The sequence below is a fragment of the Rhinolophus sinicus genome, chromosome 1 (assembly GCF_057876585.1).
Source record: "Rhinolophus sinicus isolate RSI-liver-muscle chromosome 1, RSI-T2T, whole genome shotgun sequence".
Classification (NCBI taxonomy): Eukaryota; Metazoa; Chordata; class Mammalia; order Chiroptera; family Rhinolophidae; genus Rhinolophus; species Rhinolophus sinicus.
Window position 1 is genome coordinate 43,029,729 of NC_142501.1, and position 23,365 is coordinate 43,053,093.

The following is a 23,365-nucleotide window of genomic DNA, read 5'->3' on the forward strand; positions in this document are numbered from 1 at the left end:
TATTCTACACTTTGTATAAACTAATACTTTCATATTCAGAGCTTTAATCAACTTTTAAAAGATAGACATGTACTTCTTCTCTCAGTAATAGTCTAGCTGGTTCAGGCTTGAGGAGAGCTTGTCTTTTTAGATATTTCAGTATCTAGTTTCCTTCCATTTTGTTCCTTAAACATTCCCTTGGGCAGGTGTTATAATCTGGAATCCATTATATTAGTTTTCCATTGCTGATGAAGGGAACCAAAGTTTTGCCACCCTGAAGCTGCCTTTTGGGATATTGATTTAAGCTGGTTATTAAGAAACAAAATATTCAGAAAGAAATTTTGACCCTGTCTACTTTCTGCCCAAGAGGTCCTGATAGAAAAATCTGCTTCAGGAAGGCAATCTTAGGATGTTCGTCTTAGCCTAATTTGAGTTAAGTATTGTAAGTAGGAGGGCTTTAGGCAGTGGCTTGTTAGCTAGATACCCCCCAGCATCCCATTGATTCTGAGTTGCCTAGCAAGAATCTTACCATGTGTGTTCACTCTTCCTTAACTATCTGTAAATCACCCATTCTTACTTCTGAAATCTAAGAACCCCCCTCCTTTTCTCCTTTGTCTAAAATATCATTTATAACCAATGTTTCCTCACTGAATTTTGGAATTTTCATGCTTATGTGAATTCCCCATGTGCATGTATTAAAATTTGATTTTCTCCTGTTAATCTGATTATTATTTCAGCTAGAACTCTGAAGATGGGAGGAAAAGTACTAATTTTTTTTAGCCCCCACACTGACATGATACATTACCACAAACTGAGCTGCTTAAACAACATTTACTTATTATTTTACAGAGTTCATTTCCAAGCTCATTCAGGTTGTTGGTAGAATTCATTTCCTTCTTATGCTTTCTTTCCATTCAGGCCCCTCCACATTCAGGCCAGCACCATTGAGTCAAGCCCTTCTCATGCTTTCAATCTCAGACTTGCCCCTCTGCCCCATTGCTCTGGCTTCCTCTCCTATCTTTCTCTTCTGCTTTTAAGGGCTCCTATGTTTTCCTTGAGCTGAGTCCACCTAGATAATCCAGGCTAATCTGCCCATATTAAGGTCAGCTGATTACTAATCTTAGTTATCTCTGAAGTCGCTTGTATATTTAAATAACACAACCATGGACTAACACCAGGAGGTAAAGGTCACAGGGACCAAAATTCAGCCTACCACATCTATGGATCAAATTCAAGAATACTAGAATTTGGATGGCAAAACAATTAACTCTATTTTCACTAACATGTTACTGAAATGTACTACGGACTTCCTTCAATTATGGGTGTTGGCAATAAAGCCACAGTAACATAGCAGTATTAACAGTAAACTTTTCACCCTAAAAATCAAAGGTATTTTTATTATAAGTAATGTAGATAAGCTTGAAATATCATTTATGTCCATCAGTTTCAAAATCAAAGTTATTAGATCTGCTACTAGATCTTATTTATTGTGTTAATAAAGAAATAGATTTATTTAAAAAACATTTTGGAGGCTGGCCTAGTGGCTCAGGTGATTGGAGCGCCGTGGTCCTAAATATGAGGTCACGGGTTCGATTTCCACGTGGGCCAATGAGCTGCGCCCTCTACAGCTAAGATTATGAACAACAGCTGTCCCTGGAGCTGAGGGGCTATGAGCTGCTGTGGGCTGTTGTGTGCTGCCGTGTGCTGCCAGGAGCTGGCCAGCAGCCATTGTGAGCAGCCATTGTAAGCAGCAATCGTGAGCCGCTGTGAGCTGAGCAGCCAACTGACGACTTGTTACCAACTTCCTCGGCGGGGCTGGGTGGGGTGAGGGGGGAGGTGAAAGAAGGGGGGAATATTTCAATAACTTTCATAGTGAATTAACTTCCATTGTAATCTTACATATTTTATTCTAAGCATTCCAAAGCATTATTCTAAAAAGGGGTCTATTGGCTCCACCAAACTGTCCAAGAGATTTACGGCATAAAAAAAGGAAAGAATTATCTTGGAAATTATCTTCCTTGGTGTGGTTGAAATCAGGTGACTACCATTTCTGTTACCATGCTAAAGGTCTGGCTGCTCGCTGCAAAAAAGCCAAAACTCAAGAGGCGAGATTGATGGAAAGAAAAGCAGGTTTATTAAAAATGCCAGCATTCTGAGAGGATGGGGGACTCCTGTCCAAAGGCCAGCCCTCCCGCCCGCCCCCCAGCATGGCCAAAAGGTTTTATAGGCATGTAGGAAAGGCCGAACAAAAGAAAGGGGAAGTTGGTCAGACACTTCCTGGAAAAAGGCGCTTCCCAGAGGCTGGTTTGTTTCAGGGATAGGAGTGGATCTTATGCAGATGTAAAAACTTCTTTCAAGTCAGTGTCCTGGAGGTTTTCTTGAGGAACCACGGTCATTGGAGCCTGGTGTGCATACAGTCTGGAGTAAACAGAACCATTGAAACTGGTATGCATAGTAAATGTATAGTAAACAGAATCATTAAGGCTTGGCAGGAAAGGAGGGAAGCAAAGAAAAACACTTTCAAAAAGTTTTTGTTGAATCAAATTATATTAGAGGTTTAAATCTCAAAGTAGAAGATATAGTGTCACCATTACATTTCTACATTCCAATCCAAACAAGTGAAGAATGATAGAGGAATTTCAGGGTAAGGCATTCCCTAAGGCTGATGTTGCATACAATATTTCTTTCTGCTCATATGTCATTTTGAAAACTGAATCATGACAATACTTAGCTGCAAGGGAGGCTTGGGGAATCTACTCTCTGATGAGACAGGTAGAGTTAACAGGAGCGAGCTTGTGGGTTAGGAGGAACAAGCTTAAAAATTAACCTCTTGGCTCTGAATCCCCTAACTAGCTGTGGTAACAGAATGGTTCCCAGAAGTCAACTGTAACAATAATCCCCTGTAGGCTGACAAACACCATACGTCCTGCATAGAAAAATATGAAACTTCCATATTCCTTCTCATCAGTGCAACTGTCTACTCTAGACTCTGCCCCTGGCAAGTACTCTGAGAGTATTTCTCTTCTTAAATAAAATTTCTGACTTCTACCCCTTTGTGCCTTGTGAATTCTTTCATAACCCATGAGCGACCATGACAATCTCAAGTGACCTTGTCTCCAGCTAACTATTACTAACATGAAAGGGGAACAGAATATAGGGGATAATCAAGAAAAGAAAAGACTTCATTTACAACTTACAATTATTCATTTACAATGAATAATACGCATCTTTTGTAAGCCAGCATAATTTTGTTAAGTTATAAATAAAAGGTCAACATAAGAGATGACAAACATTCGAATCCAAAAGAATACCTCTTTGGGAAGCACTGATTCAGGAAGAAACTCAAACAAGTGTTCTGGCTAGGAAGGCAAAGGGTGTTTATGAAAAAGGGAAGGGGAACAATTGCATGAATAGAAGGAATTTCTGTAGGTATAGATAAGCTAACATAGTGATGCTAATTATAATGAATGTCTAATTTTCAGCCTGGTAGTCAGGGCTGCTTTCCTATTATCTTTGCAAACAGTTGTTTAGGCCCAATCCAAAGGTTATTTTGCCCAGTTCTAACATTCCAAATGTGTGAGGAGTAAGACTTACAAGATAGTTCCTCTGGGATAGCGGTCCTGACTCCATTTTGAAGTGTCTCCATGTTATTTTTCAGTTTCTTACTATAGCTATGCTAATAATATCATGCACTTTTCTAAACATGTTTGTTTTATAAGTTTCAGAGTTAACAAGCCTTAAGCTACCGAGTTTCCCCCAAAATAAGACCTAGCGGGACCATCAGCTCTAATGCGTCTTTTGGAGCAAAAATTAATATAAGACCTTATATCATATTATATTAATTATATATATTATATTATATTATATTATATTATATTATATTATATTATATTATATTATATTATATTACCCTGCTGTTCGGATGACGAAGGTTCTTTGTCACACTGAGTTGTAAATGCCAGAATGAGAAGGCAATGTAAAGCCCAGCCATTGATTAAACTTACTCCGGGATACTGTGTCCGCCCTTTGCAAGTCTCCTTGCTGGTGACTCCTCAAGGCTTCTATATTGACGAATGTGTTAATGGAAGAATGTCCAAACCCGTTGAGAATTTTTGTTTATTTCAGCCAACCTGATGACACATTAAATGCTCCAGAGAATGAGAGCTTTGCAGTTCTTTTTATACATTTGGAATTAAGGAGGGAATGTAAGTACAATTACAGGAACGTGGGAGAAAGTATGGCAGGGAAATCTCTGTAATTGAACTACAGGACAGTTAAGATCATCTGCTCCCTGGAGGGTGGTTACAAGAATGTCTGGAAAAGAGGATTACTTTTGGCATTTCAAAGGTATGTTAACCTAGATGCACAAGAGCAATGGCCAGGGCTTGCTTACGGCAAAGATAAACCTTCTATAAGCCTGGGGGGTGACTACGTACCATGACCTGTCCAATTAGGAATTTAGGATCATATCATCCTGTGAGGTTACTTCCAGTCACTGAATTTGTCAGATTTATTACATAGCCTCTTTTCATTCACAAATGTCAGTAGCATGTTAAGATTGGTGAAAAGACCAAAAACTTTTGGAACACCAGACAAGCTTTACTTATCTAAAGGAGACAGGAGAAAGTCAGCACAAACACAAACAAAGATACATGGTAGAGAGATCAGCAACATTATTCCAAATAGACTTGAAGTTTCCTGGGCATTAAATCTTACTAGGCATTAAGCCTTCCTAAGGCTCTATAGGAGTGGGGTCCCTATCAAACTTTCTGGCAGCAAAACTCCCTCTCCCTGGGGTTCATTTCTGCTTGCTGACCTGTGTGGCTTAGGTTCTGGAAAAACTCATATCTGAGCCAAGTGCACCAGCCCATGTTCCAGGATCTGCTCTAGGTTATATATCAATTCATTTCACTATCTCAGCAATCATATGAGGTATTAGTGTTATTCTCATTTTACAGATAGGAAAACTGGGCAGATACAGATTGCTGTGAGTGGGATGTGACTATCAAAGTAGCAGTCTCACACACGTTTGTGTCTTTCCACAATGTCAGATTTTATTAGAATAAAGCCATGGATTTAGTCCTACTGACTCGGTTTACCACGGGCATTAACCAAGGTTCTGGCTAGAGGATTGCCTCCAATAGTGGAGGCAGAGTGGTTTCACACAAGAGGGTCACACAGGTTTGCAAGCAATAGGGGTAAGCAAGGTGAACAGAGTCTCAAGAAAGAAGGATGAGAGAGAAAGAGTCCGATGTTCAGAGAGAGTCCTGGTGGTGCTGGGGTACACAGTGTTGGGCCTCAGGCCTGGCGGGTGAGACCATCAGGAAGCAAAGGCTTCAAAGCGCTCCTTCTGGGAGGAACGCAGATGCAGCTGTAAGCTTCTCCGTTGAGGTCTGAGTCATGAGCTGTCAGAGAGCTCCGATTTTATGCTCAGGACTGGGTGCGGTACACCCATCTGCAGTCGATAAAGCCATCCAGCTGGTCAAACTCCACCCTGCTTTTAGTTATCTGGTTAGGGCGTTCGCTGGGTACACCTTTCACGTGATGCTCTGGCATGATTGTCACTTTGTGACTGACGTAACTATCAGTCATAATTAATGCTCTAGGCACAGGTTAAGTAATTTTCCCAAGGTTGTATGTCTAGTGAATGGCAGAGCCAAGAACTGAACCTCAAGGGCAAAGGAATATCCTGCCCTCCCTATGGCAAGAACCAAACATCTCTCTTTTTTCTCATTCTTAATCACTCGTACAGGATTCTCTTGTTACTTCCTCCTATGAAAACCCTCTTGTAAGAAAGGCCTATTTTTTTTGAGAAGGTTCCTCTGCTGAATGGACGTTCTCCCTACTGAATTTGGATCTATTGAATCGATAATTTTGCAGGCAGGCGGTGGTGCTTTTCAATCCCTTTTTAACAAGCCACGCGCGCTCGCGCGTCCCGCAGGGCGCCACCCGGAGCTCGGCTGGCCTATCCCGATGCAAGTTAAAGGCAGAGAATCACTCACTGCTCGAGAAGTTTTCTCCATTGGTTTAGTGAAGGTGTTTTGCAAACAACGGCATGATCCACTGGGGGGCGAGCCTGGCTGCAGCGACTACTTATCCGGCCCGCACTAGGACCGCGGCAGCGCAGGCCTCGGAGCGGCCGCTGGGGCGGGGCCCAGCTGTTCCGGGAGCCCGGGTCTCGCAGCTGGACCCGCCCCTGAAGGCGGACCGGAGTTGACTTAAACTCTGGGGCCCGGGAGGCCGGCTGGTCCTCCTCTCTTACCCCGCCCGGGTTTCGCGCCTGTGGGTAAGTGTAGGACTGGATACCCCGCTGTCCTCATTCGCCTCCTCGGGTCTCCGGCGGAGTGGTGGGTGCGGGCAATCCAGGTGCCCGCGGGCAGGGGCAGGGCGCGCGCCCGACGAGCGCTTTTGTTCTGAGGCGGGGACGGAGTCGCGCGGGCTGCGGGCGCTGGGGCGGCTCCGGGCCTGGATCCCCGCGCGCTCGCGCGTCCCGCAGGCCGCCACCCGGAGATCGGCTGGCCTGTCCCGTGCGCTGCCTTGCTCGCGCTGCGAGGACCGGCTCCGGCCAGCCCCGGACGCCGAGCTGGAGCCCGAGGGCGCCGCCTCACCGGGTGTTTTCCTTAAATTGCCTTACCTTACTGTGGAGGTCGCGGGTGGCGTCAGCGAGGACACATTTTGTTAAACTACGGGTCGCTTGGTTAGGCGGTTGGGTGTAAAAGTAGCTTCTGTTTTTAATTATTTCCTGTCGCTGGCGTGAAGAAAAAAAAAATCTTTGTTTTGCATTTAGTGTTTGTCAAGCGTTCCCTTCCTCCCCGCCCCCATTATGCTGTTCCTCCCCGAAACAAATACTCGGCTTGCATCTCTTAAGTGGCCCGCGAACGCCTTGGTACCAGAGACGTTTTCTGTTCCTCAGCAATAGTTCGTTCCTAGAGGCGTTTTTAAATGCACAAATGCGTACCGGTTTTAGGTGTTCTTGAGGGACGCAGATTCCCTAAATACGTGTCCTTAGGGTCCTGAGTTCAGCTGCAAGCTTTTGGAGAATCAGTGAAGCCAATTTATTTGCAATACTTTTCAGTGCCTGTCTTCAAAATAAAGAGAACAGCAGGGGATATTGTATGAGCTTGGGGTGCGTTTTAATGGGCAGGTCGCATAGCTTGTTTGCGGATTTTCTGCTTAATGTGTTAGCTGTAAATCTTTTCAGTTTTATTCAGCGTTAACATGCACGAATGTTACTTTTTTTTCCTGTATAGTTGGATTCACTTACTAATCTTAACAAAATTGCCAAAGTAAAATATTTTTGTTTAGGATGAAAGAACAATAGTGGATCTGGAGGAGGTCACATTAATTGGAATTCTAAGTTGAAAAATGAATGGTATTTTAGGCCAGATCTAGTTTCTATTTTTGTTACTTTGCACACTTAAGAATTCAGTAAACTTAGTATGTTTTTGGTGCAACCAGAAGTAACAGTTTTGCACAGCATTGCCATACCAAGTAAACAGATTAGCATGTACTTTTATTATAAATTTAATATAAATAAAAGTGACGTAAACTTTATGTTAAATAATTATTACATAATGTTTCAATATTCCTTGCTGTCCTTAGGACCAAAGAAGTAAACATTGGAGGGACACTGACGTGTTTGGAGGGAAAGGGAACATATACAATAATGAAAGAGTAACTTCTTATTTAAAGGTAAGTATGTCTGTCACCTCTCTAAGTAGCCTACTCCAATTTATCTATTATGGAACAAAATTATTAAGTGAATCAGCATTGATTAAAAATTAAACTGTAGGACACAATGGATTTGATGACAGTTTAGGGAGACATAATGTGACTGGTTTAGCATGGAGTATTCTAGTTCATCTTTGCAAGATTCAGAAGAGGAGATTTTTCATGGCGATGTAACTGGGGTCCAAGTTACCAAGGCAGAGGTCTACTTAAGATTATTCTCTACATGCTCTGTTTCTTGTTTGATTGTTTTTATTTTAGTATTTCTGGCACATGGTGTTGGGGGGAGGCAGCACAGCACAACTCTGGAAGAACCATTCCTGTGATACCAACCTGTAACGCCAAAGTGATCATCTCCAGGGCTACCATCTTATAAACACTAAGTGTTAGGAAACTTTATGTAATGATTAAGAGCATGGTCTGTGCAATCAGACTGCTGATCTTCAGATCTTGGCTCTATCACTTACTGTCTATACAAACTTGGGGAAATACTTAACCTCTCTGCCTTAGTTACCTCGTCTGTAAAAAGGAGATAACAGTAGTACCTACCTCATAGGATTGTCGTAGTAATATAGCACGTTTGGAACAGCTCCTGGCACATAGTAAGTGCTCAATAAATTTTGACTATTGTCATATTACAGGAAATATATTTTATAGCCTAAGACAACACTATGTCTTACACGAAATTCAGTGTGCTAATTAGTGCTCTAAATCAACTTACCAATTTTGTATTGATTAAACTTTCCTGTAGATCCTGTTGTAGGTTCTGTTTTTGTAAGGAAATACCAGACACGACTCTAGTTTTTACCTGCAGTCTTATTTGAAATCAAGAATGCCACCATTTAATTCTCTACCCAGGGCAAATTTTCCTCAAAGCTTTGCTTTTCCATATTACTTCTGTGATGCGCTAGAAGCTCTCTTCCGTTTAGGTTATCAAGGTCTTGGACACAATTGGAGCATAAATGTTTAGAGAATTAATCTAGCTTATTGTTTAAAAGTGTTATAAAGGTGAATTTCAAGAAGATTTTTTTTCTAGCCAGGTCTTCTCCACTCACCTCCATCCTCCCACTGGAGGCATACTCTGCAAAATAGACAAAGTATGAGATAAAGAGGCAGCAATTTACCAACCATGTTTATAGAAATGCAACTTAAAATTTAATTTGTAATAAGCTTTGTAAAGAAAGACTCTTGTGGACCTTGAAGAATTCTAAATGCTTTGTTGGGAGGCAGCTATGTAGTATGTGTATTCTTAATATCCTAAGTGTTGCTTGTAAATTGAAGAGCAATGTTGGAGGCAGGCCTGTTGAAGGAAATGTCTCAAGTGAGACATTTGCTCAGTTACAATAATTGCAGAGATTTAATGACAATCACTAAGATTCTCTCAAGATAAATTACAAGACTTAATTTGTAAATTAACTTGTGGTTAAAATTGCAAACTGTAATAAAAACTTACATTGTCCACCTAAGTTTTAAGAAGTGGAAATCATAAGCAGATCATTATTTTTTTAAGGCCCAAAGAATTTATTTCCTCATATAATTCAAAAGTTCATGTAGCTTGACTGGGTCCAGCTTTAGCTGGATCCAGCATCTGAAAGAAAGTCTGAAAGACGTGAGACACTATCTTTGAGCTCTGATTTTAGCATTTGACTTCATTCTCAGGCACACCTCCCTTCATTGGGTGGTCCTAGTATCTCTAGGTATATTATCTGTTGACATGAAAACATCCAAACCTATTAAAATTTTTATGAGTTTATTAGAATTTATTTGAGCCAAATTGAGGAGATGCTTGGAAGCAAGGTCTCAACAATGGACTGAGAAAATGCTCTGGAGAATGGCAATTTTCCAGTTCTTCTGCATTTGGAATCAAAAGAGGGAAAGTAAGGAGGATTACATGAAATCCATTGGTGTTAGATTATGGAAGCTGGAGAAAGCAAGGCAGGAAAATCACTGATTGGATAAAAAGTAAAATGGAGAGACACATACTTCTTTTATATTGGTGGGTACAGGATAGTTCACATTTACAGTAAGTAGGGATGGAATACGGGCAACAAGATCATGTGCTCCCTTGAGGGTGGTTACACCTCCCAGGGGTCTGGAAAAGATTACTCTGGGATTTCAAAGATTTGTTAACCTAGATGCACAAGAACAATCATGGACAAAGCTTGCTTAAGGCAAAGATAAACCTTTTGTTAAGGAAGTCATAGGCCTGGGGCGTGACTACCCACCTTGACCTGCTCAGTTAGGAATTTATGATGACATCATCCTGTGACAGTTACCTTGGTCACTGAGCCTGTCAGATTTATTACATGGGCCTTTTGTTCATTTATCTAATCAGTTTTAACTTGCATGCCTTTTTTCTGGTTGCTCTATCAAAAGTCTATAAATAAATTTCATTGGCTCTCAGTGAGTCATGACTGCTAATAACAGGGAAATGCTGTTTGGTTTTTTGATTTTCGTTTGGTGTTTTTAAACCAGCTTAAGAGATGTAATTCATATACCATATTCATGTAATTCAATTCACCCATTTACAATGTACAATGGTTTTAAGTATATTTACATATAGGTATATTTGTGCAACCATCACAATTTTAGAATATTTTCTTGGCCCTCAAAATGATGTAGGATATTCCTTAGTGTATGCCGGGTTCATAGTCTTGTGGAGCCAAAAAATGGATACACGGACCAAGGAGAGGCAAAGAGTTACAGGGAGACAGTTTTTTATAGCAAGCAAAGACTTACAGCTCCAGAACGGGCAGGGGTACCTGAAGCTGGATGCCCATTAGCTAAGGCAAAAAGCTTGTGTTTATATACCTTTATTTCTACCTGGGAGGGGGATGCTGGAATGTTTGTGCTTATGGATAGTGCTTCTAAGACTTGCTGTACTGCTCAGCCTGGGGGAGACCTTTATAAAATCTAGTTGCCCCAGAGCATGACTGATGATGTTTTTGCTCTGGTGTGGTTGCCCTGGTACAGTTGCCCTGGTACGGGTAAGTTATTCAGTGTTCTGTGTTTGCTCAGTCTACCAAGGAATTTCTAACTGCCTGATTCAATACTAACTAACCTGCCTCAAAACGAATCTCCGTACTCATGTGCAGTCACTCCCCATTATCTCCCAACCCACCCATCCACAGGCAACTATTAATGTAGTTTCTGTCTCTTCCAGATGTGTGTATTCTGAATATTTTGTGTAGATGAAGTCATGTGTATGGTCTTTTGTTGCTCTCCTCTCACCTAGCACAATGTTTTCAAGGTTCATCCATGTTGAAGTATATATGTACATCACCCCTTTTTATTGTCAAGTAATACAGGTATTGTGCAGAGATGCCACGTTTTGTTTTATCCTTTCATAAGTTAGCACACATTTGTATTGTTTCTACTTTTTGGTGCTGTGAATATTCAGGTACAAGTGTTTGTATGAACATACATTTTCAGTTCTCTTGTATACATACCTAGGAGCGGAACTGTTCTATCATGATATTTGACCTTTAAGAAACTATCAGACTGTTACTCAGAGTAGGTGAGCCATTTATATTCCAGCAGCAATGCATGAGTTCTGTTTTGTCCACATCCATACCAACACTTGTCTTTTTTATTATAGCTGTCAAAGTGATGTGACTGAAGTGGTATCTCACTGTGGTTTTGATTGCATTTCCCTGAGAATTAATGATGTGAAATATCTTTCATGTGCATATTTGCTATTTGTATATCTATTTTGGAAAATGTCTATTAAAAACCTTTATAGACTTTAAATTTGAGTTGTCTTTATTGTTGAGTTGTAAGAGTTATTTATATTTTCTGGATTCTGATTCCTTACTAGTGACCATAAATGTGAGGGTTTGTTTCGTTTTCTATCACATTGATAAAGGTCTATCCTGTATCAATACCACATGGTATTGTTTACTGTAGTTTTATAGTATTAAAAAGTAAAATTAAACAGTAAATTTGAAGATCTAATTGGATTTATTGAACGATTCATGAATCAGGTAGCATCCCGTTTAGTAAATAGAGAGGTGCTCCAAGAAGTTATGCCAAATTAATATAATAGTGTTATATGTCAGCTATAAATGAAAAATTAAAGAAGTGCAAAATGGAAGGATTTTATAGCAAACTGGGGGGAGGGTGGCAGTGGTCTTATCAGGCAAATTACCTCACTAACTTTGATCAGGAAATTCCAGCTTAAATTTTACTCCTAGGAGGGGCTGAAAATGCAGTTAATTCTTGGTTTGCTCTCTTGGGGACAAGTGATCTCACCTTTGGCCTGTTTTTCTTTTAACTACTAGTCAGTTTTAAAATTGGGAAGTATGAGTCCTCTAATTTTACTCTTTTTCAAAATGAATTTTAGGATCTGGTTCTCAATTTATGCAAAAAAATATGAGATTTTGGTAAGGATTACACTGAATCTTTAGATCAATTTGGGGAATATTGCTACCTTAACAGTAGTAACTAAATTTCCAATCCATGGATGGGTTTTCTTCCCCCCAGTTTTTCAGCTCTTCAATTTCTTTTAGCAATGTTTTGTAGTAGTATTCACAGTAAAAAATTTACACTTTTGTTAAATTTATTCAGTTTTTATTGATGTTACTATAAATGAAATTTTTTTTCTAGATTAAATGTTTTAGAGAAATACATTTGGTTTTTGTATATTGAGCTTTGTATTAGGCAACTTAGCCAAATTAGTTTGTTAGTTCAATTAGTTTTTTAGTGGATTCTTTACAATTTTTTTATATACAAGATGATGTCATCTCCAAGTAGAGATAGTTTTACTTCTTCATTTCCAGTCTGGATGTCTTTTCTTTTTTCTTTTTTGCCTAACTGCCATAGCTAGAACTTCTAGTATAGTGTGAATAGAAGTGGCAAGAACAGACATCCTTGTCTTTTTCCTAATCTTAGAGGGAAAGCATTCAGTCTCACCATTAAGTATGATGTAAGCTGTGGGGTGTTTTGTGTGTTTTTTTATAGATGCCTTTTTATCCAGTTGAAGTTTCCTTTTTCTAGTTTGAATGTTTTTATCATGAAAGGTACCGGATTTTAAGATACATTTAATTTCGGTCACATTACATCTTGACTTCACTGGCTGAGATGATCATGTGAGTTTTGCCCTTTAGTCTGTTGATATGTTCTATAACATTGACTTTTTTTTAAAAATGTTGGACCAATTTTGCATTGCTGAAATACATCCCACTTGGTCATGGCATACAATTTTTATTTGGTTGCTAGTATTTTGTTGAGGATTTTTACATCTATATTCATAACAAGTTGATCTGTAGTTTTATTGTGATTTCTTTTCCGGTTTTGGTGTTACAGTAATATTGGCCTCGGAATTGAGTTGGGAAGTATTCCCTCTTCTTTTCTGTTTTTGAGGAGTTTGTAGAATTGGTTTTAAATCTTTAAATTTTTGGTATGATTCTCCAGAATGCCGTCTGGGCCTAACCATTTCTTTTTGGGTAGTTTTTGTTAATGCAATCTTTTTATAGGTCTATTTAGATTTCCTATATCTTCTTGAGTCAGTTTTGGTCAGTATGTCTTTGGGGGTGTCTTTTGGGGTTCTATACCCAATTCCAATGTGTGTGTACGGGGAAAAGAGGTTTACCCTCACACCAATAACAAGCAATTATTTGGGGACAGATTTCGTAGGTTAAGGGCTGAGTCCCACAAGGTTGCCCACCACACACACACTGTAGATGCCTGTGACACGACCATGTTGTTATTTGTGCTTTTGACATACCAACTGCAGATTGAAGGTCCCACAACCCGCTCCTCGGACTTCAGATGCTAGTCACAAGTTCAGGTTATTACCTGTACTTCCTGTCAACTGGCTATGGATGATGGTTTTCAAAACCCCGTCCTTGGATTTGATTAATTTGCTAGAGCAGCTCACAGAACTCAGAAACATTTTACTTAGTAGATTACTGGTTTATTGCTAAGGATAGAATCGACAGCCCGATGGAAGAGATGCATAGGGTAAGGTATGTGGGAAGGGACTTCCATGCCCTCTTCCAGCAAGCCATTCTCCTCAGATGTCCATGTGTTTAATCCTAAAGCTCTGAACCCTGTCCTTTTGGGTTTTTCTGGAGGTTTTATTATGTGATCAAGATTGATTAAATGAAGACACCTTTATTACTCTCATCACTTAGGAAAATACAAGGGTTTTAGAAGCTCTGTGCCAGAAACGGGGATGAAGATCAAATATGGTAAGTCCAAACTTAACGTCGATAGGGTGCTGCGACTTAAATGACTGTAATGAAACTGATTTTATCATAGGTTAATTGGTATAAACAACGTTAAGTTTCTAAGACACCTTATCAATGGTATAATGAAACGATGTTATTGGAGGACCTCCTGTATATATTTCTTACCAGTATCACAGGGGGTTTGCCCTTTTTATCCAAATTATTGAATATGTTGGCATACAGTTCATAATATTCTCTTTTTTTAATGTAAGCTTGGTATTAACGTCCCTATTTCATTGCAGATTTTAGTAACTTGACTCTTTTCTTGGAAGAAAAGGCGCTGTTGAGGTTCTTGCAACCCTCTCAACAGAACCTGGGACCACCAGAGTAAACCCTGGGATGTGGTCTGTAATAACGGGTAACTAACAGGGAATAACACTTTTATCAGATTTCTCTTCAGAGGCGTTTCAGTGTCTTTTATAGGAGCTGATCGGTTTTACTCAAGGAATGTTTTTCCTCTTAGGAAACACAGAATTGGCTCACTCTTTTAATAAGTGATACTTAAACTCCTAATACAGTTTGTGTTCTGACAGAATACTGCATATAGCTTATACTTTCCTGGTAAACATTAATCGTGTACTTGAGGCAGTTGTCAGAGATGTCTAGATGTTTGAGACCACCACCCCTCTAATGGGTCATGTTTCCTTGATGTGGGTACCTAAAGGGCTCTAAAATGAGTTGTTAGGCAGACCGCCAAGCGAGGATAACTGACTTCTTCATGTGTACTCTATGATCTTTAATTCCCACTTTAGGGAATAACACAACTAGAAAAGATGGTCTGAAATTTGTCTTGACACGTCTGGAAACACAACAAACCACAGTTGACCCGTGAACAACATGGCTCTGAACTGTGAGGGTCCACTTATACATGGATTTTAGGTTTTCAATAAATACATAGTACTGTAAATGTATTTTCTCCTGTTCATGATTTTCTTACCATTTCTCTAACTTTGTTGTAAGAATATAGTATGTATACAATAGAACATACAAAGTATGTGTTGTTTTATGTTATTAGTAAGGCTTTCCATCAACAAGTCGTTACGTTTTTAGAGAGTCGAAAGTTATGCTCAGGTTTTTGACTGAACGCGGGGGCTGGGAGGTCACTGCCCCTAACCCCTGCTTGTTTACGGGTCAACTGTAGTGTAAACTCTCTAGTGTCAGGATGGGATACATGGGATTACCAGCACCCCACGCTATACCTGGATTAATCAATCAGGAAAAACAGCATTTTATTTCCCACTACCCTGTTCTTCGTGGGGCTGTCACTGGTGATGCCATCTGGTACATACTTAGCTGGCTTCACACGGAAAGCCCGATTGTCGCCTGCCCTCCAAAAGGCCTGATCATCCTGCTGGGAGCACAGTCTAGTCACTCAGACCCGGTATTATCTAAGAGAAAGTACAATTTGATAGATTGGCCAGTGCTTCTGAATACATTTTGTAGCTGGATACATGAAAAGCAGGAGAATAGAGGTCTAGGTGAACAGCTTTACCATGGTCCCCTTCTCTCTTCTCATAGGCTGCAGTCAGTCTCAGTGTGACCCACACCCTGGCAGGACGCACTGCAAGTCCTCCTAGAACAAAAGTTGATAAACAGACTGGAGAGATAGCCACACGGCTTTTTTCTTGTCTGTCTTCCTGGTTTCAGTTGAGCACAGAACCTGACCACCTCCTCCCTTCCCTTTGGGGTGTAGCTGCAGGCTATACAATGGCGGTAGTCGGCTCCTTAGCAGCCTTGTCTTCTCCACCTCCATATCACCTCCTGGGACTAGGGACACCGATGGTTTTGCTGTTTGAGGAAGCAACACACTGAATCCGTTTCGTCTCGTCTCTTTTCTAACTATATGGCAAGTGTGCAGAACCAACATAACTGTGATGATAGGACTTCCAGCCCTGCTAGCCATGGTGCCGCCACTTAGGGAAGACTGCTTGACTTCATGAATTTGTCGTGATGGTTAAATGTGAGAATGTGTTTAGAGCATTCAGCATAGTTCTTGACATAGAGTGAATTCTCACATGTTAAGCTATCATTATTTATAGAGTTGTATTATAAATAATGAACTAGAGTTGTCTTATAATTAATGTACAATGTAGAATCTATTCTTGAAAGCCTATTTCAAGGACTATTAGCCTTATTTCTTCTATGACAGGATACAAAAAGCCAGAGCTAGAATAGGTTCAATGAATCATAATACTTTTAGAATTACTGAAAAGTGGCTTTTACAATGAGGTGTTGGTGTTTGTGGTTTTGTTGTTGTTTTTTTAATAGAAATATCTATAGCTTTTTCCAATACGAATGAGTTTTCAAATGAAAAATGCTGGCATTCCTCAATTTAACCACATCTGTAGACACGCTCTAAATAAACTTTGGCTTGTGGAACACATTAGAGGTGGAACTTATAAAGCCATAGGGAAAGGTCCAATTAAAAATGCCAAAGCAGGTTTGTTTTTGTTTTTTTTCAGGTATGAGAAGAGTGTTATTCATACATAAGTGTATATGTCTGTGTATATGTATATATATGAGTTTTTAAAGAAGTCTTGCATTTTTGAGGTACTAAAATGCTTAGGTGAAATTACATAATGTCCATAGCTGGCATAGATGTGAAGAAGGATGAAGCAGGACTTTTTCCCATCTATAAGTTTAAATAAGGACTTCTCTTTAATTTGGTGTTCAGCAATTACAGATAATGTTTATTCATTCAACAAACATTTATTGAAACCTGCGAGATATTGTCTAGGTACAGATCTTCGGGTTGTCTCAAGACAGTCTTTTTTTATGCCTATTATTTTGGCTATTTATAGCACTATCTTTCACTCTAATAATGTTCCAGTTTCTTTGGTAAAATAACGGTCACACTTGTATATAAAACAATTCTTGATATGGCAGTTTTTCCTTTCATGTTCTGTTTCTTACTATTTCATTTTGCCTATAGAAGGCCTGGCCATTGCCAGCCATAATATAATAGGTCCATTTTCATAGAGTTCTTTCTGTTCATGGATATATATACTCATGCATGTGTATTTAAGATACTAGTGTTGATTATTCCTCAAAGGTATGATTTTAGGTGATTTTTGGTTTTGTAATTTTTGTAGTAAGGCTGACTTATAAATAAAGGAAGCTGCTGGGTTGACAAGTTTTCAGTTAAAGTACATTCTTTGCATTATATGGCTATAGAATACTTTTACTTATTTATTTTTATTTTTATTTTTTTATTTGGGAATAGTGTGTTTTTCCAGGACCCATCAGCTCCAAGTCAAGTTGTTTTCAATCTAGTTGTGGATGGCACAACTCACTGGCCCATGTGGGAATTAGAATCGGCAGCGTTGGTCTTATGAGTACTGTGCTCTAACGAACTGAGCCAACCGGCCGCCCTAGAATACTTTCAAATGAAAAAAGTGACACAAGTATTTTCTTAACCATAGTGAGGTCTTTATGAAATTTTTATGTGAAATCCGCATGCACTCTTAGATTTATAGTAGATTTATAGCCTCCTGCAGCCATTCACTTCCTTTGTTTCCCCTCTGCTTCACAAATTAATTTGATTTTTGCATTTCACAACTTGTTACTCACAACTTCCCATACTTTGGATTTTTAGTGACTTGCTTTATTCCCAGTTTTCTCATAGGAGTAAGAGTAATAATATCATACAATATTAAAAGCCTGAAACAGTCAGACCTAAAAATAAACCCTGTCTGTCTCCAGGATGCAAGATGTTTTCCTAAATTCAAAATTTAAAAAGACTTTTCATGATGACTCACAGGAAACCTACATGGATTCTCTCTTTGGAAAGGAGTATATATGAATTATGTCTCTGAATTCCCCCAGTTTGGGCCACAGCACTTTATCAATGTCAACACACAAGGAGAGCTGCTTGCCTGCCAGTGAAGACTACCACGTTATTACCATGCACATATTAGTATTGTCTCTTCAGTGAACTGTAAAACCTACAGACAGATAGATGATGTCAGAGTAGAGCCAAACTTTGTGTGAACGACCGTGTTTCCCCGAAAATAAGACCTAGCCGGACCATCAGCTCTAATGCGTCTTTTGGAGCAAAATTAATGTAAAAATAAGACCGGGTCTTATATTAATTTTTGCTCCAGAAGATGCATTAGAGCTGATGGTCCAGCTAGGTCTTATTTTTGGGGAAACACAGTATATCTAGGATCACTATTTAGCGTTTGCTAATTTACCTATAGCCAGTTATAGCAAGGATGTTCCTAGGAGAATTCCCCACAACAGAATATAAGAATCCAGTCCTGGGGCCGGCCCAGTGGCTCAGGCGGTTAGAGTTCCATGCTCCTAACTCCGAAGGCTGCTCGTTCGATTCCCACATGGGCCAGTGGGCTCTCAACCACAAGGTTGCCAGTTCAATTCCTCGACTCCCACAAGCGATGGTGGGCAGCGCCCCCTGCAACTAAAACTGAACACGGCACCTTGAGCTGAGCTGCCACTGAGCCCCCAGATGGCTCAGTTGTTTGGAGCGCATCCTCTCAACCACAAGGTTGCCGGTTCGACTCCCGCAGGGGATGGTGGGCTGTGCCCCCTGGAACTAGCAATGGCAACGACCTGGAGCTGAGCTGCGCCCTCCACAACTAAGACTGAAAGAACAACTTGAAGCTGAACAGCGCCCTCCACAACTGAGATTGAAAGGACAACAATTTGACTTGGAAAAAAAAGGCCTGGAAGTACAGTGTTCCCCAATAAAGTCCTGTTCCCCTTCCCCAATAAAATATTTAAAAAAAAAAAAAATCCATTCCTTTGATGGTTTGGTGGTATCTGCTCGCATTACTGGGGTGCTTGCTGACCCTTTCACTATTTCACAAAAGTACTGGGACTATTAGATCCAGCTCACAGTAACTGCCGGAGAGGATAGAGCCATAAACCTACAAGGCAACCAATGGACAATTCACTGACCTACAAGTTAAGGTACTCCAATTCGTCTTCTTTAACCCCACTGGAAATGAATGTGAGAGTGTATAATTTGTTCAAAGCTTCTATTTGTTGATTTTTCTGTCAGTTCTATTCATTATTGAAAGTGGGGAATTGAAGTCTTGATGAAATGTCTGTTTCTCCCTTATGTTTTTGTTTCTTGTATTTTGATGTTCTTTTAGGTGCATATATGTTTATAATTATTGTGTTCTCTTGGTAGATTGACCCGTGTATGGGTCCTTCTTTAGCTTTAGTAACATTTTTTTTGTTTAATTCTTTTTTGTCTGATAATTAGTGTAGTCACTCTACCTTTTCTTTTTTTTTTTTTTTTTTGGTCACTCTCTCTTTTGGCTGCGTTTTGCATATCTTTTTCTGTCTTTACTTTCAATCTGTTTGTATCGTTGGAACCAGAGTGTGTCTGTTGGAGACAGCATATAGTTAGATAGCTTTTTAAAATCTAGTCTGATGTCCACTGTCTTTTGGACTGTTTAATCCTTTCAGATTTAATGTTATTATTGACATAGTTGGATTTACATCTGCTGTTTTTACTTTTTGTTTTCTCTTTCTCATGTGTATGTTTCTCCCTTACTCTTTTGCAGTAAGTGAATATTTTCTAATGTAGCATTTTAATTTTTTTAATGATTTTTTCACTGTATATTTTTTACTTTATGGAAGCACAAATAATTTTAAAAATAATTTTTATTTCTACATTTAAAGGTGTTAAGCATTTAAAATTTGATTTATTATACTTTGTGATTTTTAACCAACTTAAAAGACTATCACTGGTGTGGGGTGAAGAGGTGAAGAATGTGGGGCCAGTGAGATTATTTGCTTTTTTTTTTTTTCAATACCTGCAACCCTAGAATCTGTATATGTGCATACCCATGTGTGTGAATGACCTAATTCAACAGAGAGGTTGGTACTAGTAATAAAGGGAAGGGAAATAAGAATTTTTAATTTAGAGATTTGATAGGAGGAAGATCAGCTCTGTCACTGTAAATGCAGATTACATTTACAAGGATACATGTTTCTCCTGAGGTCTCTCTCCTTGGCTTGCAGACAGCCACCTTCACTATGTGACCTCACATCATTTTTGTTACGTGTGCATAACATCCCGTGTTTCTCTTATAAGGACACCAGTCCTGTTGGGTTTGGGACCCACCTTTATGACTTCATGTAACCTTAATTGCCACCCCAAAAGTCCCCATCTCCAAATGCAGTCACATTGGGGGTTAGGGCTCAGTCATAAGATTTTGGGACAGGCACAGTTCAATCCATAACAGCCTCCCAGCCTCAAGTTCACATAAAGGGGTATTTTTTAGGCATTAACTCTTTAGAAGTGCTGATTTTTCACTTTGTATTATACTTCTACCTGATCAATCAGTTGTCTTATTAAGGAGCTTTCCTGGGAGAAGGTCTCTGAGGAATAGATAGATCTTTCTCCTTAGGACTTGTTTTTAATTTTAAAAAGTACATGACTTCAATCTTGTTTTTCTTGTGTTAGTGAATATACTACAACTTATTCTGCCATCTAGCCTGTCCTAATTCACATGTTCACACATGCAAAAGTTTGTGTCTTATTCTTGCTTATTTTGCATTTCCATGTAAATTTTAGAATCAGCTTATAAATTTCTGCCAAAAAAAAAAACAACTCTCAAGATTTTTACTTGGATTACATTGCATTTATAGATAAATTTTGAGATAATCAATACTCCTAATTGTCTTTAAATATTTGAAGATGGCATATCCTTACACTTTGTTCATTTTAATCAGAGGTCTTGCACATTTTTCATTTTCTAAGTATTTGATTTTTTTATAGTAGTGAAAATCGTATTTTTTCCTAATTGCTGCTGGTGTTTTCTTGTATACTGACCTTGTTTTCAGGGATTTTTTTTTTTTTTTTTTTTTTTTATTGGGGAATATTGGGGAACTGTGTGTTTTTCCAGGACCCATCAGCTCCAAGTCAAGGCGTGGTTTTCAGTCTAGTTATGGAGGGCACAGCTCACTGGCTCATGAGGGAATCAAACTGGTGACCTTGGTGTTATGAGCACTGCACTCTAACCACTGAGCCAACCGGCTGCCCCAGGGATTTTAATAAATTACAACTTTATAGGCTAAAAGATCTATAGATTGTTTTGCGTTTTCTACATAAATAACCTCTATGAGAAGTCAGTTTTATGTTTTCCTTCCCAGTTATTATTTTCTAGTCTCTCTGATACAATGATGGGTAATAGTGGCATTTTAATCTTATTGTCAGTCTAAATTTTTGAAATTACCATTTATCAAAATTAAGAAAATATCTAGGTTTGATGCAGTTCTTTTAATGAATGGATATAGAATTTTATCAAAGTTCTTCCATCTATTGAGATGATCACATGACTTTTAAAAAAATTATTGTATGTAATTACTTTGGTTAATTTTCAAATGGCAAACCTATAATGAACCTAATTTGATCATGACGTATTATACTTTCATATATCACCCTACTTGGTTTGCTAACATTTTGTGTAGGATTTTTTGCATCTCTTTCTGATTAAGATTGGCTTCTTAATTTTCCTTCTTTTCAGCTTTTGTTATGCTAGACTCAGTAAATGAGCTGTGAAGTATCCCCTTTTTTATCCTTCAAAAGAAGTTGTTTTGGATTATTTCTTCCATAAATGATTCGTAGACTACTCCATAAAGTCATATGGGCCTGGTGTTGTCTTTATGAAAAAGTACTTAATTATAGATGTAATTTCTCCAAAAGAGATGTAGTATTCTTATGTCAGTCTTGGTTAGGTGTGATTTTCTAGGAACTTCTTCATTCCACCTAAATTTTAAATGTACTGGGATAAAGTTACTCAATACTTATTATTTTAATATCTATAGGGTCTAGTGATAGCTTCCTTTCCTAATATATATATTTTCATGATTAATGTTGTCAGAGTCTTAATGACTTTTATTGTTTTTAAGGAGCCAATTTGTGGCTTGTGGAATCTCTATATTGTTGTGCATTATTTTGTGTGTGTTTTTTCCACTGTCTATTTCTTTCATTTCTGTGGCTTAACTTATTCTCATTTGTGATGAATGTGGAGATTGTTTCCCAGTCTTTTTTTAATAAGTCTATTTAATGCCATAAATTATTTTCAAGTTATATGTGAACATGGGGTTGGGAACCTTTTACGGGCTGGATTGTGTGACCACCGCCACCCCATGCCGCAGTTTATATGTTGAAGCTTTTACCAACAATGTGACTGACTATATTTGGGGATAGGACCTTTAGAGAGGTAATTAATGTTAAATGAAGTCATAAGGGTACGTCGCTAATTCAGTAGGACTCGTGTCATAAGTAGAGAAGAGACACCAGAGATCTTTTTCTTTAAAGTGCATTCCCTATTTCCCAGTTATTTTACAATTTTGTACTTACCTTTTCCCTGTAATTTCTAGATTAATTCCACTGTGAATTATCTGAATTATTTTAATCCCTTGAAATTTGAGATTTGTTTATGGTCCAGCCATGTGGTCAATATTGGCAAAAATCGATGTACTTGGAAAGAATGTATATTCTGAAGTTGTTGGGTGTATTATTAATATGTTTAAATCACATTTGTTTATTCTGTCTCCTGTCATTTACTATGGTTATGAATTTGTCCATTGTTAGACTTGTCAATATACTGTTGGTGAGTGTAATTTATTTCATCCTTTTTGGAAGTCAGTTTTTCACTGCTTATGAAAATAATTTTAATGTCCTTTAACACATTGTTTTCTAGGAATTTCCAGAAACAGTTAGCAGAAATATAAAAGCATAAATACACAAATACTTAGTTTAGTTTATAAATGCAAATACTTTAGAAAACCAAATACAGGCATACCTCTGTGATATTGTCGGTTCAGTTACAGACCACTGCAATAAAGTATCACCATAAAATGAGTTGTAATCTTTTTACTTGTGGAGCTTCTTGCCTTTGATTTATAAAAAAATGTAACATTTGTGAGGCTCAACAAAGCAAAATGCAATACATTTACAAGGTGTGCTCATTTTCAGATAATAGAGGACTGGTTAAAGGGTGATATTCCCAAAAAGTGGAATGCTATGCAGACAATGAGGTAGCTATATGTCTAGTAAAATGATAAGATATACTAGGTATAAAAATGAAAGACCGGCAAACTGTAGACAATGTTTTATAGGATTCCATTTGTTTAAACGATGAGGTTTTATTTATGTATTAGCATTTTTTATGTATAGAAATCTTCTGAAAGAGACGGTAACAGTAGATACCCTTAGGGAGTATATAGACACTGGGAATGGACACTAATACGTTTGAACATTTTTTTTTTTTTTTAATAGGGAGCATGGGTTACTTTTAAAGAGCTAGTTACAATAATAAAAATAGAAAGTACTCACCACTTAAACGTAACAAACAAAATGCTAACTGTGTTATGTAGAATGGATTTCTGTTAAACACCCTGGAAATTTTATTTACATTTGCCATATTTATTGCTGCATCCTCCTTTGC

At 38.6% G+C, this 23,365-nt stretch overlaps 1 protein-coding gene across 2 annotated transcripts in view; it reads left to right on the top strand.

Annotated features, from left to right (window-relative positions):
* Positions 1-5,672: 5,672 nt before the first annotated feature.
* The window catches only part of RESF1 (retroelement silencing factor 1), a 28,185-nt gene continuing 10,492 nt past the window's right edge, over positions 5,673-23,365 (top strand). Inside the window, exons 1-3 of one of the 2 annotated variants that reach the window (XM_019736816.3) lie at positions 5,673-6,265; positions 7,582-7,671; positions 13,842-13,898. The gene's annotated coding sequence lies outside the window, so the exon portion shown is untranslated. The remainder of the gene's footprint in view (positions 6,266-7,581; positions 7,672-13,841; positions 13,899-23,365) is intronic. The other variant, XM_019736808.3, reaches the window with a different exon arrangement.